The sequence below is a fragment of the Ricinus communis genome, chromosome 9 (assembly GCF_019578655.1).
Source record: "Ricinus communis isolate WT05 ecotype wild-type chromosome 9, ASM1957865v1, whole genome shotgun sequence".
In the NCBI taxonomy this organism is placed as follows: Eukaryota; Viridiplantae; Streptophyta; class Magnoliopsida; order Malpighiales; family Euphorbiaceae; genus Ricinus; species Ricinus communis.
In genome coordinates this window covers 21,659,552-21,674,289 of record NC_063264.1, presented here as the reverse complement: position 1 = coordinate 21,674,289, position 14,738 = coordinate 21,659,552, and the positions used below count along the sequence as shown (strand labels likewise).

The following is a 14,738-nucleotide window of genomic DNA, read 5'->3' as shown; positions in this document are numbered from 1 at the left end:
CAAATAGAGATTCGCAATTGTAAATCCTCCAGATTATCTCACATAAGTAACCTCAAGCAAAGCTATTCAATCATTAAAGATGAAGAACTCCTTCTCCACTCTCAAGTTTCCTAATGTGATAACCTTGTTGATAGGCTACTTATGCAACCTACACCTAAGGCAGTGAACCTATCGATACGGTCTAGCACTAGTGAGTATCAAGGTCGTACCCCTGGAGGTCGGGTGAACCTAAAGGTACTACTGTTCGTTATGTTATTTAGTCTGAAATAAGGTGTGAGAAGTCTAAATTAATTAACTAATGCTTATGAATGCAAATAAAGGAACAACAACAACTGAAAATCAAACCGTAACAAAGAAGCAAACCCAAAGGGGACCTAAGTGATGAAATTCTAAGGTTGATTTTATAAACTACCAATCTTGCTACTTGTGCCTAAATTCTGAATCGAACTCAGCTCCTCTCTCGAGCTCACTAAGTTCCTAAATCTGCACTAACCTAATGGAATCTCTTCCTATCAGATTATTACAGATTTGCGTTAAACATGATTTAGAACTATTAAAAGTTGTTAATTCTTAATCCGGCGAGTGAATTAACCTTATCTCTAAGTGTTAACTACCAGTTCTTAGTATTTAATTTCCAGTTATAAGAAGCATTTTTCAATGTCAAGAAACAACCCAAAAGACAATTAATTTAACGTCTCAAATTAATTGAATCAAATTTTATTACTAAACAGTAAGAAGATTACAACAATGGCAGATAAAATCCAATAATTAAACACAATCCATGAACAAAGGTGAACCCCAATAGGTTCGGCAGTCCTAGCTACTCATAATAAAAGAAACAAATACAAAAGGAAATAAATAACAGAAAAGAAAATGGAACATGTAACCGCTCTTCTCTCGAATCAGAGTGGGAATGTCACAAGTGCTAATTCTGAAACTAGCCTCAAGTATGGATCTCGGATGTCTCGATCAAACTGAAGTATCTAACTAAAAACAAACTGAAGTATCTAACTAAAAAAATAACTACATAAATAAAAAGATGTCCAAAAATTCAAAAAGCATAAATAGATTCGGGAATGCCTCCCGAAGGCGCTTCTTTTTGTTCGAGTCATCTAGCTGGACTCTGCAACAACATTCTTGCATCGTAGGCAAATTGAGAAGGTGGGCTCAAAGTAAGTTAGGGCTCGAGGCATATAAGTACAATGAGAAGGTCCGATGTGTGCAGTAGATGACCAAGGAGGTGCTTTCTGCACCAATTTGGGATGTTCATTCATCCACTCCGAATTCTGGCTAAGCGACCTATCAAAAACAAACTTGCAACTACCCTTCTCGGGTCTATCATGGCACAAAGTCTCAAATTGATACAAATTGTTTTCTTCAAATGAATAACACATATTAACAGGGAAAGAAACTTGTACAGCATCATCCATTGTACATCCTGTGGTTGTTTATTACATGCTAGACCAATTCCATCAATACTACAAATGGCATAAACATGGTCGGTGGAAGAACTATCAAATGGAGTAAACTAAAAGTAACACAGTCATCCCCTACATTAAGTTCTAACTTCCCCTCAAATATGTCTATTTTAGCTCTAGTTGTGGTAAGGAAAAGTCTCCCCAAAATCAATGGTACACCATGCTTATTATCCATATCCATAACCACAAAGTCCACAGGAAATATGAACTTATCTACCTTGACTAGCACATTCTCCACAATTCCTCTAGGAAGCTTAACATAACGGTCAGCTAATTGAATGCACATCCTAGTGGAATTTGCCTCCCCCAAACCTAGCTTATTGAACAAACTAGTAGGCATGATATTTATGCTAGCCCCCAAATCAACTAATGCATCATGAACACACAAATTACCTGGAGTGCAAGGAATAGTGAAACTCCTTAGATCGTGACATTTCTCTGGCAACTTGCTCTGAAACACCGCTGAGCACTCCTCGTTAAGCTGAACATAGGCTATCTTTTCCAACTTCCTTTCTTTGCTAAGTATGTTCTTTAAGAACTTGGCATACTTCGGCATCTGCTCCAATGCATCAATAAAAGGCAAGTTAATAATGCAGTTGTCTAAAAATATCTAAAAACTTACTGAACTGCTCTTTCACTTCTCCTTGTTTGACTCTAGCAGGATAAGGAATCCTAGGTTGATATTCCCTGAATGGAATTGATTTTTGTCCCTCAGGTTCCCTAACCTTATGGCTAGCCTCAACCTGCATATCAATAGTGTAGTCGTCAAAAACAGGCTTAGAAGGAGCTCAAACTAACTTACCTGAATGCAAAGTGATGGCATTCATGTGCTCCCTCGGGTTAGACTCAGTGGTGCTAGGGAGCACTCCTTGCTGCCTCTTAGACAACATCTTAGAGATTTGGCCAATATGGGTCTCCAAGTTCTGAATCGAGGCCTGCTAGTTCCTAAGTGCACTATCAGCTTGCTGGAACCTCATCTCCGTAGACGTTACAAACTTCATCATAAGCTCCTCTAAATTTGACTTCTTTTCTAATGGAGGAGGAGCTTGTGCAGGCCTAACTGGCTATTGCTGCGGCTGCTGATGAAGTCTCTAAAAACTGGGTGGATCCTGAGCATTATTATTCCTCCAACTGAAGTTAGGATGATTGCGTCACCCAGGGTTGTATGTGTTGCTATAAGGATCGTTCTGCTGCCTTGAGGCATTCCCCATATAGTCAACCTACTCAACATCAGCAGACACAGCAAAAACAGATGGAAAAGTAGAGGAAGATGAAGCAAACATACCTCCTACAGTACAGTTCGCATTGTAGTGCGGGCCACCATAAAACTTGCAGCCAACATTCGCTGCATGAACTGGCATCTGGAGTTGGTTAATCTTCTTGGTCAGAAGCTCCACCTGAGCTGCCAAGGCTATTGTAGAATCTATTTGGTTAACTACTCCTTGTCTTCCTAGTTGGCTCCTAGAGGATTGCCATTGATAATTGTTCATGGCCATTTCCTCTATCAAATTCGGAGGCTGCTCGGGCGTCTTACTGTTTAGCGCCCCACCTGCTACAGCATCCACCATCTGCCTCATCGTAAGGTTCAACCCGTTGTAGAAGGTTTGAACCTGCATCCACATTGGCAATCAGTGATATGGGCAGCATCTCAAAAGATCCTTAAACCTCTCCCATGCATCGTACATGCTTTCATCATCAAATTGCACAAAAGAAAATATGTCATTGCTAAGTTTTACAGTAAAAATTTTTCGGCCAACGCCTTCCAGGTAGTAATTGTTTGCTGTGGAAGAGATTGCAACCATCTCTTAGCTCTGTCCCTCAAGAAAAGTGGAAACAATCTCAGCCAAATAGCATCATCGGTTGTTCCATTTATCTTGAATGTGTCAAAAATCTCCAAGAAGTTGGATATATGAGCATTGGGATCCTCACTGGGCAATCCTCCAAACTGCATGCTCTGTTGGATCATCTGGATAACGTTGGCTTTTATTTCAAAATTGTTGGCCGCTACAATAGGTCTGACTATACTAGTTTTCGTCCCATCCAAAGATGGTCGAGCAAACTCGCACATCATCCTCTGATCGTCATCGGCCTGGGAGTTGAGGTTCTCCATCGCTTTAGCTCCATGAACCTGAACTGTAACTCCGTCCTCCTCCTCAACTGCCTGCAAACGTCATCTCAATAATCTGAGAGAGTGCTCCGGGTCAAATAAGGGTGCTATGGGATCAGGGTTAGAGCACTTGGTCATAAACTACTTGAAACCGAGAACCAAACAACCACCAATCAATAAAAACAATAAAATAAAATAAAAATAAAGAATAAATAAATAAATAGAAAATGACTAAATTAACACGAAAATAATTCACTCTAGTTCACCATTAATTCCCTGGCAACGGCACCAAAAACTTGATAGGCTACTTATGCAACCTACACCTAAGGTAGTGAACCTATCGATGCGGTCTAACACTAGTGAGTATCAAGGTCGTATCCCTAAAGATCGGGTGAACCTAAAGCTACTACTATTCATTATGTTATTTAGTCTGAAATAAGGTGTGAGAAGTCTAAATTAATTAAATAATGCTTATGAATGCAAATAAAGGATCAACAGCAACTGACAATCGAAAGACAACCGTAACAAAGAAGAAAACCCAAAGGGGACCTAAGTGATGGAATTCTAAGGTTGATTTTATAAACTACCAATCTTGCTACCCGTGCCTAAATCCTGAATCAAACTCGGCTCCTCTCTCGAGCTCATTAAGTTCCTAAATCTGCACTAACCTAATGGAATCTCTTCCTATCAGATTATTACAGATTTGCGTTAAATGTGATTTAGAACTATTAAGAGTTGTTAATTCTTAATCCAGCTAGTGAATTAACCTTATCTGTAAGTGTTAACTACTAGTTCTTACTATTTAATTTCCAGTTGTAACAAGCATTTCTCAATGTCAAGAAACAACCCAAAAGATAATTAATTTAACGTCTCAAATTAATTGAATCAAATTTTATTACTAAACCGTAAGAAGATTACAAAAATGGCATATAAAAATCCAATAATTAAACACAATCCATCAACAAAGGTGAATGCCAATAGGTTCGACAGTCCTAGCTACTCATAATGAAAGAAACAAATACAAAAGGAAATAAATAACAGAAAAGAAAATGGAACATGTAACCGCTCTTCTCTCGAATCAGAGTGGGAATGTCGCAAGTGCCAATTCTGAAACCAGCCTCAAGTATGGATCTCGGATGTCACGGTCAATCGTCTAGAAAATTCAATCTTTGCTTGAATCCTCCAATTCAATCCTTTGAACTGACGTTGGTCTCCCAAAATGTCAAGAACAGAGGTGTATAAGTGAGGGCTCGCACGCGTAGAGAAGTTTAGAAATTAGAAGCGGAACCCTATCTCATTTTACGTGTGCCTACTTATAGGCAGAAGTGTCCTAGCCCGTGCCATGACCCGTGCCACGGCCCGTGCAAATATGCATGGCCAATGCCATGGCCCATGCCAATTTGCACGGCCCATGCAACGGGCAAGGAAGGCCGTGCAAATGTTCATGGCCGTGCAATTGCCCATGCGAAGGCCTCAAATTGCACGCTAATCAAGGATTCAACTCTGACAAACATCTAATATGTGTAAATCATCCATATAGCTTAGTTTATGCCCGAAAATCAATCAATTTCCCATCAATGAGTCCGAAAACCTAAAAAACTCAGAAACATACCAAAGTGCGAGCAAACAGGAATAAATATGACTCAAATACACGAATAAACGACTGATAAACAATCAATAAATATGCATAAAATCATCTACATCACTTGTTATGATAGTAAGTATGTCGATTATCTCTATTCTTCTTATGATAATAGGAGTAAGAAACTCTCTCATATAGTGCTAAGAATTCATAATCCTTAACACAGTTGTACAAACACAATTTATTAAAAACTCTTTTTTGATGACACGTGTCAAGTAGTATTAACACATGTCATCATAAAACTCTTTTGTGATGACACGTGTCAAACTGTTTTCTTAACACATATCATCATAAAACTCTTTTGGTGATGAACACGTGTTAAGTTGCTTTCCTAACGTATGTTATCATAAAACCATTTTGTGATGACACATGTCTAGATGCTTTCTCTACACGTCATTATAAACACATTTATGATGACATGTGTCAAGCTACTTTCATGACACCTGTCGTCATAAAACCCTTTCATGACACGTGTCAAATTGTCGTACAAATACATGTCATTACAAACTCTTTTATGATGACATGTGTCAAGCTCCTTCAATATATAGCACTTATATATCATACATTATCATTAGTTAGAGATATACAGACTTTAACTTTGAAAGATACTAGTGCTCGAAGTACAAGTTAAGTCCATCATCGTGCTTGTGTTGATCTTAATGTGTGTGACTTTCTAGGTTCATTATTAATTGGCAATGGAATTTAATATTAAACTCTTTAATATTAATTAAAATACTTTAATCAACTAAGGAAACAATTAAATAATTGTCCCTCACTCGTTTCTATAAATTATAACTGACGTCTAGCAACATATTATAATTATCCAATTAACAATAAAGGCATTGATCATCCATGAATCCGTTATTTATGATTACCGTGTAATTAAATTCTTCCATTGAATAATATCTCGATTAAGTGAAGATCATGAAATAGTCAAATCCACTAACTTGATTCTATGACCAAATCCAGGATACATCTCGACTAAATATGATTAATGCAAAAACCCTTTTTCTATTAATCATAATTACCTCGGCCAAGGATTTCTTAGTCAAGGTGTTATAGAATCACATAGGGTATTCTCCTTGTTTACATAAGGCAGTGGATTCCTTGTTGATGAACTGCTGCCTCCATGCATATGCAACTGGAGGCACTATCTTTAAGTACCCATTCTAGGTATGAATGGATACTTAAAGCATAAGCAAATTCCAATTACATATTCATGAGACAACTCTGTTACCTCAAGTGTAAGGATTAGTTACACCATCCTAACTTAATAATGAATTAGTGACTTAAGTAAATCATCCATGTGATTAATCATTTGTTCAAGTCATGTTCAATCCACTCGTCTCACAAATGACCCATAATGATTGACTTAGTAACTCATACTATAAGGCATGAGACTCACCATCCTATATATTTTCATATCTCATACTAATCATACGGTTAAATGCAATATGTTAGTCTTCCGAATTAAAGATGTCCAATATTTAATTCTACAATAAAGAACTATTTTATAATATTTATTCTAAATATCATCTGCCACTCATATTCCCAACTCTTGAGAATGGAGTCTTTAATAAATATTATTGGACTCATTCAATAATTATATTACTACAGAAATGAATATCGGCAACTGCCATTAAATAAAAAGATATTCATTACATAATAATATCATAATATATGAACTAAAAATAAAAAGTCCAATTGACTTTTAGGACATACATCTAACACCAATGCCGCTGGTCAATCTTGTTAATTGCACTCTCATGATTCCTTACGCCAGTCCTTGTGTCACCAAGTGTTCTCGTGCCTTGAAAAACAAGAAATGATGGAGATCCTAGTGGTGCAAATCCTAAATCAAAATATTTGGGCATATGCCCCGATTTTCTGCATCTGCTATCATTCGGAGAATGATATTAATATTTGAGCAACTAATTTTCTTTCTTAACATTTGTTCAAGCCTTGGATAGGTACCTATGATTGCCGCTTCCGCGCACTTTAGGTCAATATTTATGTAGACAGAGATTAGAAAGAGAGACACAAAAGAAACAAATAAAATGAGAACATAGGTAGGGTTTTCGATTTGATAAGGAAAGAAATCACAACTTTTCTTTTCTATACGGCAAAGTGCAAGGATCAAATCAAATTAATTTAAACATAAGGGTAGATAAAGAACATAAAAGAAAGAAAGGATGTGAGTGATAAGTCTATGTTCACTAGCACGAGTGTTCATAAGTCCATAAGGTTCTTAAAAGAAGCCATAAATTGATTTCCTGCAAGGTATAAAGCTGAAATAATATGCTCACTAGTCTCAAGTATTCGTTCCGCGCAATTCTTATAGTACGAAAGCCCTCATTCCATAAGAAGATGAAATTAGAAGCTAAATATGAAAAAATAAATAAATAAAGATGAATAAACTAAAGTCAAATCAAGAACTAGAGAGGAGCTGACTCGCCAACTACTCTCATAGTCTTGAATTTTATTAGCCAACTTAACAAAAACAAGGGAAAATTCTCATGAGCATACCTAATAACGCTCCGATCAAAATTACTTCATTATATGTATCCCAAACATCAAATTGTGTGTCTTTCCACATGGATTAATAAAAAGCAACATGATTTCTCCATCACGCGTGTAGATTTGTGTCTCGTCCTGCTTGTTCATCAAGTTACAATGCCACCGCTAAAGTTTGTAAATTACGTTCCCATGACTCCTTAACGAAAATAAGGGAAAATCTAGGTGGCCGTACTTAATAATACTCCGACCTAATTTGCTTTATTATATGCCTCCCAAGTATCAAAACGCATGAATTCTCACTTGTATTAATCGAAAGCAATATGATTTTCTCTTACGCACGTGGATTTGCATCTTATGCTAGTTGATCATCAAGTCACGCCCAATGCCACAGGTCAAGCTTCTTAATTGTGTTTCCATGATTCCTTAATGAAAACAAGGGAAAATTCAAGAAAAGTCTTGGCAATTTCATAGAAGGGTTGTCCATGTGGGTTCCTTAATAGGTACTCTTTTGTAAAAGATGGAAAAAAGTCACACTTACACCTCTTTATCCAAAAGAAGTGTATGATGACCAATGTAAATTGGAGAGAGAAATGAGCAAGGCTGAAAGTAGCAAAATTGAGGGACAAAAATCAAGGAGTGTTAAAGATACAAAAGAGAGTGAGGTTAGGCCTATAGAGAAAAATAAGAAAAATGGGAGCTTTTTGGCTAAGGAAAGTGAAGTAAGACATGCATTTCACTCAATAAGTTATTATTTAGAGTTACTTATGAAGATGTTTACTTGAACACTACTGAACTTGGTCTTTCCTTGCCTAGTGCATTTGCTAACCTTTTATAGGAATTTGTTGATTTCTTTCTCGAGGAAATGCCAAGTAGTTTACCAGCTCAAAGAGGGATTGAGCATCAAATAGACTTCACTACAAGGGGTGCCATACTAAATAGACCAGCCTATCAATGTCATATGGAGGAGACAAAAGAGCTTCAAAGGCAAGTGGATGAATTGATGTCCAAAGGGTATGTGCGAGAGAGCTTAAGTCCTTGTGCTGTTTTGGTCCTTTTGGTTCTAAAGAAGGATGGCGCTTGAAGAATATGTGTGGACTATCATGCAATTAATAAAATAAGGTAAAGTATCGTCATCCTATTCCTAGGTTAGATGATATGCTTCAACGGGTTGTTGAAGCCCTTCAAAATAAATTACTGATTTTCCTAAACTAACTTGTAGAAATAGTGAAACCAAGTCGAATCCTAAGGGAACCCATGTGGATAGGTTCTCAAAGTAAAATAAAAATGGGGGGATTTTGAATGTTTGAATCAAAATTATAAATAAACAGAAAATAATGAAGGTTGAATATTAAAGTAAATAAAAATCAATCTTAACAAACTTCCAATTCAAGAGTGCTAATTCCATCTAATTGTAATCATGATCATAGGCTAAAATATGAATTTTTCTGTTCAAGTACTTGGTCTACTTATTCGGAACAAGTGTAATTCTCCTAATATAATTGACTGAAACCCAGCATCCAAATCAAAACTTACCGTTAGTCAACTAGGCACGATAGCGTTCCATATCGACTCAATAATAGTATTAAGAATAATGAGAATGACTAAACCAACATTAATTAATCGAGATAGATACAATTGAATTAACCTTGTTCCTTTATTTCCCTAAAGCCTACCATGCAAGCTATCTAATTCAAAAAGGCTGCAACCACACACACATGAGCCAGCTCCTTGCTACTTGTCTTAATCGTTCATGACAATTATGGATCACAAACTCAAAGTTTAGCAATAGAAAAATCAATATCAAAGTTGAGTTGTCAGTTCAATCAATATCAAAAATTCATAAATAATAAAAAGAAGAAATAAAGAATACTTGAATTAAAGAAGAATTTTGTTAAGCATAAAGCCTTACAAAATCATAATTGAAATTTATTCACTCTTGAATCAGAAACTAAAAACTTAGCCACACATGGTGGAGTAAAAGTTCACAAGAAAAGAATTGTAGGAAATAGAAGAAATATAATAATAATCTCAAAGTACTCAAATTTGATTTACTTGGTAGAACTAGCCTCCTTATATAGGAAGTCAAACCTAAACCCTAAAAAAGAAATAAACTTCCTATATGATTTTGTCCCTATAAGGAAGGATAAGATAAAGGGTAATCTAAACAAATTAAAATCCTAAATAATATAGGAGTCAGTTTTCTTTATCCAGCACTTCCAAAATAAAGTAAATTACATAAAAGTGGGTCCAACATAAATTTATCTTGAGAATTCAAAATTCTCTTCTGCAGATTCCAGCAGCTCAAAGATTATAAGGCGTGGTCACGCCTTATTGAAAATGATCTTATGCACAAATTCTTACTATTCCTCTAAAAGACTTAGTTTCTGACAAGTGATGCCTTAAAACATGTCATTAGGCTGAATTCCACTCAATCTTTGATATTTCACCATCTAGATCAGAACAAACACAATTTTCACAATTAAGCACATTATCCAATCAAAATGTAAGGGAATTAATCTTCATACACTTATTTCGCTAAAAGTGGTGCAAGTATAGTCTTTCTTCTATCCTTGGTGAATGAATACCTATTGAGGTACCCATTATGCATTGCCCTCCTATCAAATTGCCATGGTCTCCTAAGGAAAATATCATTAACATGCACAACTACTACATCACATGACACCTCATCATAATATTTACCAATAGAAAATGAAATAATTGCTTGCTGGTTTACCTTAACCATACCATAATCATTAAGCCATTGAAGCTTATATGGACGTGGGTGTGGTATGTTAGACAGCCTCAATCTACTAATCAAGAGAGTACTTACAACATTAATGCAACTCCCGTTATCAATAATCACATTACACGCCCTGCCTTGTACATGACATCTTGTGTGAGACAAATTGCCCCTTTGTGTGAAAAAACTCCTATCCATGCAAATTTCCCCTTATTTTCACTAAAGAATCATGGAATCTAATTAACAAGCAATGGCATTGGAGTATAACTTAATGATCAAGCAAGAAAAGAGGCAAATCGACCCGCATGATGGAGAAATCATGTTGCTTTCGATTAATCTAAGCGGGAATGCGTACAATTTTTAAGTTTGGGACACATATAATGAAGTAATTGGTATGAAGTGTTATTGGGTAGGCACACACGAATTTCTCCTTCTTTTTTGTTAAGCTGGCTCATAAAATCTAGGACAATGAGAGTTGTTAGCCAGTTAACTCACTAGCTTCTTCTTTTTATGAAATGAGAGCATTCGCACTATGAAAATCGCATGCAGTTGAATAAATGAGCCTAGTGAGCATATTATTTTCATTTTCTTCCTTATAGAGAATTGAGATATGGATTCTTCCAAGAACATTGTAGACTTATAAAGACTTGCACTAGCGAAACTAGACCTATCGCTCATGTCCTTCCTTTCTTTTGTGTTCTTTGTCTACCCTTGTATTTAAATCAATTCGATTAGATCCTTATGCTTAGCCATGGAAGAGAATAAAGAACTAACAATTTCTTTCCTTATCAAATACTAAATCCTACCTATGTTCTTATTCATTCGCTGCTATTATTTATCTCTTTTTAATCTATATATAGTATGAAAGTTTAGTTTTCATTGGCGAGCATGAACATGAGTGTTGAGTTAAAGCGCATGGAAGCGACAATCACAGCCACCTATCCAATGCTTGGACAAATATGCAGAAAGAAAATAGTTGATCGAGTATTGATATCATTCTCCGAATGATCACGGACAAATCTTTTAGATGATAGAGGGAATGCCGAGAATTAAGGCACGCCCAAATATTATGATTCAGGATTTGCAGCATTAGGGTCTCTATCATTCCTTATTCCTCTAGGTATGAGGACTCCTAATGACCCAAGGATTGGTAGAAGGAATCATGGCAAGACAATTGATAAGCTTGACTAGTGGCATTGGGGCTTAGCTTGATGATCAAGCAGGACGAGACGTAAATCCACGGGCGTAAGGGCAAAATCATGTTATTTTCAATTAATTTAAGCATAAAACAAGCGATAGTGGAGCCTTTTACTGTTTTGGATGCACATAATGAAGTAATTTGGGTCGGAGTATTATTTGATATGCACACTCAAATTTTCCCTTATTTTCATTAAGGAATCATATGCAATTGACAACCTTCACCGGTGGCATTGGGCGTGACTTGATGATCAACCAGCACGAGATGCAAATCCATGCGTGTGAGGGAGAAATCATATTGCTTTCGATTAATACAAATGGAAATGCATGCGTTTTGATGCTTATGAGGCATATAATGAAGCAAATTGGGCCGGTCTATTATGGAGGCCGTGGTGACCTCAAAAATCGTGCCGAAAGGTCACTTTTGAGGGTCAAATGTCAATGGTTCAGCACGGCTAGAGTCCAGGCCATGCTCAACCTTGAAATGCTAGCCTTTGCTCAATTTTGATCGATGATTACCTGAAACATGAAAGGAACCAAGACACAAGTGATTCTGGCATAAAACAAGATAACTACGCACAAAAATGGAAGTAATTGAGCATATAAACATGTGTAAAATAATGCATCTCAAATCACCCCACATTTAAGCATTTCCTTGTCCTCAAGCAATCAATAACTCAATACATATACAAGCAACAATCACCCCTCAAAATCCATGCTAAAGTTCACAGTGTTTACAGGTAAATAAGAGAATTCCCTCAATGCAACTGCACATAACCTGTTTACCATAAACTTGCTCATAAATCTCATCTTCGCTACTGCGAATAAATGAATAGCAAAATCAAAGGGTCTTTACAAGGGTTGAAATGCGGCTAATGTAAAGGTAAGAATATTTGGATAGAAGTGTAAAGTATACTGAAAAATCATGTAATTATTTAGAATGAATGCTTCAGGAGCTGAATGCCAAATCAACAAAAATACTCACTAAGCCTTATTTGAAGTAAAGGATGCTCACAAGAACTAAATCCAAAAGAGAAAAGAGTTAAGAAATAAGTCTGAAATTATTTTCTTTTTCTTTTTTTAGCATATATATATATATATATACCACAACAGCTTATAGAGGGGCTGCATGATTAGTGACATAAATAATGAGAACAGTTATCCAATTTGGATTGAAGGGAGCATCAAAGAATGATTAAAAAGACTAAGTGAATTTATAACAAATTAGGCACTATGATTCCATAATAGGAGAAGCATAACACATAATTATTCAGTATACAAGGTGAAAGTAAAGATAAATGTATAGAATAATGTATGTGTAGTGTATAGGTGCAAATTATGTAGAAAAAGTTAAGACTCAAAACTGGCTGAGTAATGGAAACAAAGGGTAGGCTTTTGGCCAGATGTGGTGAATTCCTAAGTTGCCCAAATCATCTAATGGTATTCAAAAGGTCATTTAACCTCAATAATATTACAGAGCTAGTTCTAGAAACAACATTAAGTACAGCGCACACTCAAACAAGAAAAATCATGAGCATAATTTGCAATGGATGCTCAAATTTTGGTTCAAAAACTCACATTTGAAGTGGCTAAAATTTGCAATTGGTTCCCAGACTTATCAATTGAATCATCATATAAATGGTATAAGAGATTGGCATAATCAAAGTTCAAAGATAAAGGTTGAAAATTTGCAAAGAACTCATGGGAAAGAGAAGAGAAAGAGAAGAGAACATACGGTTTACCCACACCCACCCCACAGTTGAAGAACACAATGTCCTCAGTGTAAAATGAAGTGGGTACCCCGCATGGGATGTACAAATGAAGAAAGCAAAATCAATAGTATCTAGGTAGATGACATGTATGATAAATAAAGTAAAAAGAAGATCTAAGGGGGCTGCCCTGATCATCCGTCACGGCTGATGGAATGGAAATTCAGTGGGTCCTCGGCAAGAGCTGAAAATGAAAAATAAATAAATAATAGAAATTGAAAATAAAAATTAAGTATAATATGAAAACTAAAACTAATAAAATGTTTCAATACTAAATAAAAAAAAAAGATAAAATGTTAAATCAAGTTATGGGTTCTTTGAAGAACCTTATGGACTTATCAACACTTGTGCTAGCGAACATAGACTTATCACTCATGTCCTTCCTTTGTTTGTGTTCTTTGTCTACTCTTATGTTTAAATCAATTTGATTTAATCCTTACACTTCACCATATGGAAGAAAATAAAAAACTTGTAATTCCTTTCCTTATCAGATCAAAGACCCTACCTATATTCTTTTTTTTTTGTTTCTTTTATGTCTCTCTTACTAATTTCTGTCTAGTATGATGGTTTGATTTTATTTGGGGAGCATAAACACAGGTGTTGACTTAAAGTGCGCGGAAGCGGCAGTCGTAGGCACCTATCTAATGCTTAGACAAGTGTGAAGAAAGAAAATTAGTTGATCGAGTATTGATATCATTCTCCAAATGATATGAGATGAATCTTTTAGAGGAAATAGGGAACGTCGAGAATCGAGGCACGCCCAAATATTTTGATTCAGGATTTGCACCATTGGGATCTCTATCATTCCTTGTTCCACAAGGCACGAGGACTCTTGATGACATAAGGACTGGCGTAAGGAATCTTGGGAGTACAATTGATAAGCTTGATTAATGGCATTGGGGCTTAGTTCGATGATCAAGTAGGACAAGACGAAAATCCACCCACGTAAAGGAGCAATCACGTTGCTTTCTATTAATCCAAGTAGGAATGAGCGCATTTTGATGTTTGGGAGGCATATAATGAAGTAAATTAGGCTGCAGTGTTAATTAGTTTGCCCACTCGAATTTCCCCTTATTTTCATTAAGAAATCATCGAAACGTAATTGACAAAAATACAAGCGAGAATGCATGTGTTTTGATGCTTGGGAGGCATATAATGAAGTATATTAGGCCGGAGTATTATAAGGTATATGCCCACGCGAATTTCTCTTATTTTAGTTAAGGAATCATGGGAACGTAATTGACAAGCTTCACTACTGGGCATACCTAATAACACTCTGACCCAATTT

The 14,738-nt window shown here is 36.1% G+C and overlaps 1 non-coding gene across 1 annotated transcript; it reads left to right on the top strand.

The window, feature by feature from the left end:
• Window positions 1–3,104: 3,104 nt before the first annotated feature.
• LOC112535326 lies at window positions 3,105–3,211 on the top strand. Its single transcript, XR_003079480.1, has one exon. It is a non-coding gene; the product is annotated as a small nucleolar RNA R71 (small nucleolar RNA).
• The last annotated feature ends 11,527 nt before the right edge of the window (window positions 3,212–14,738 follow it).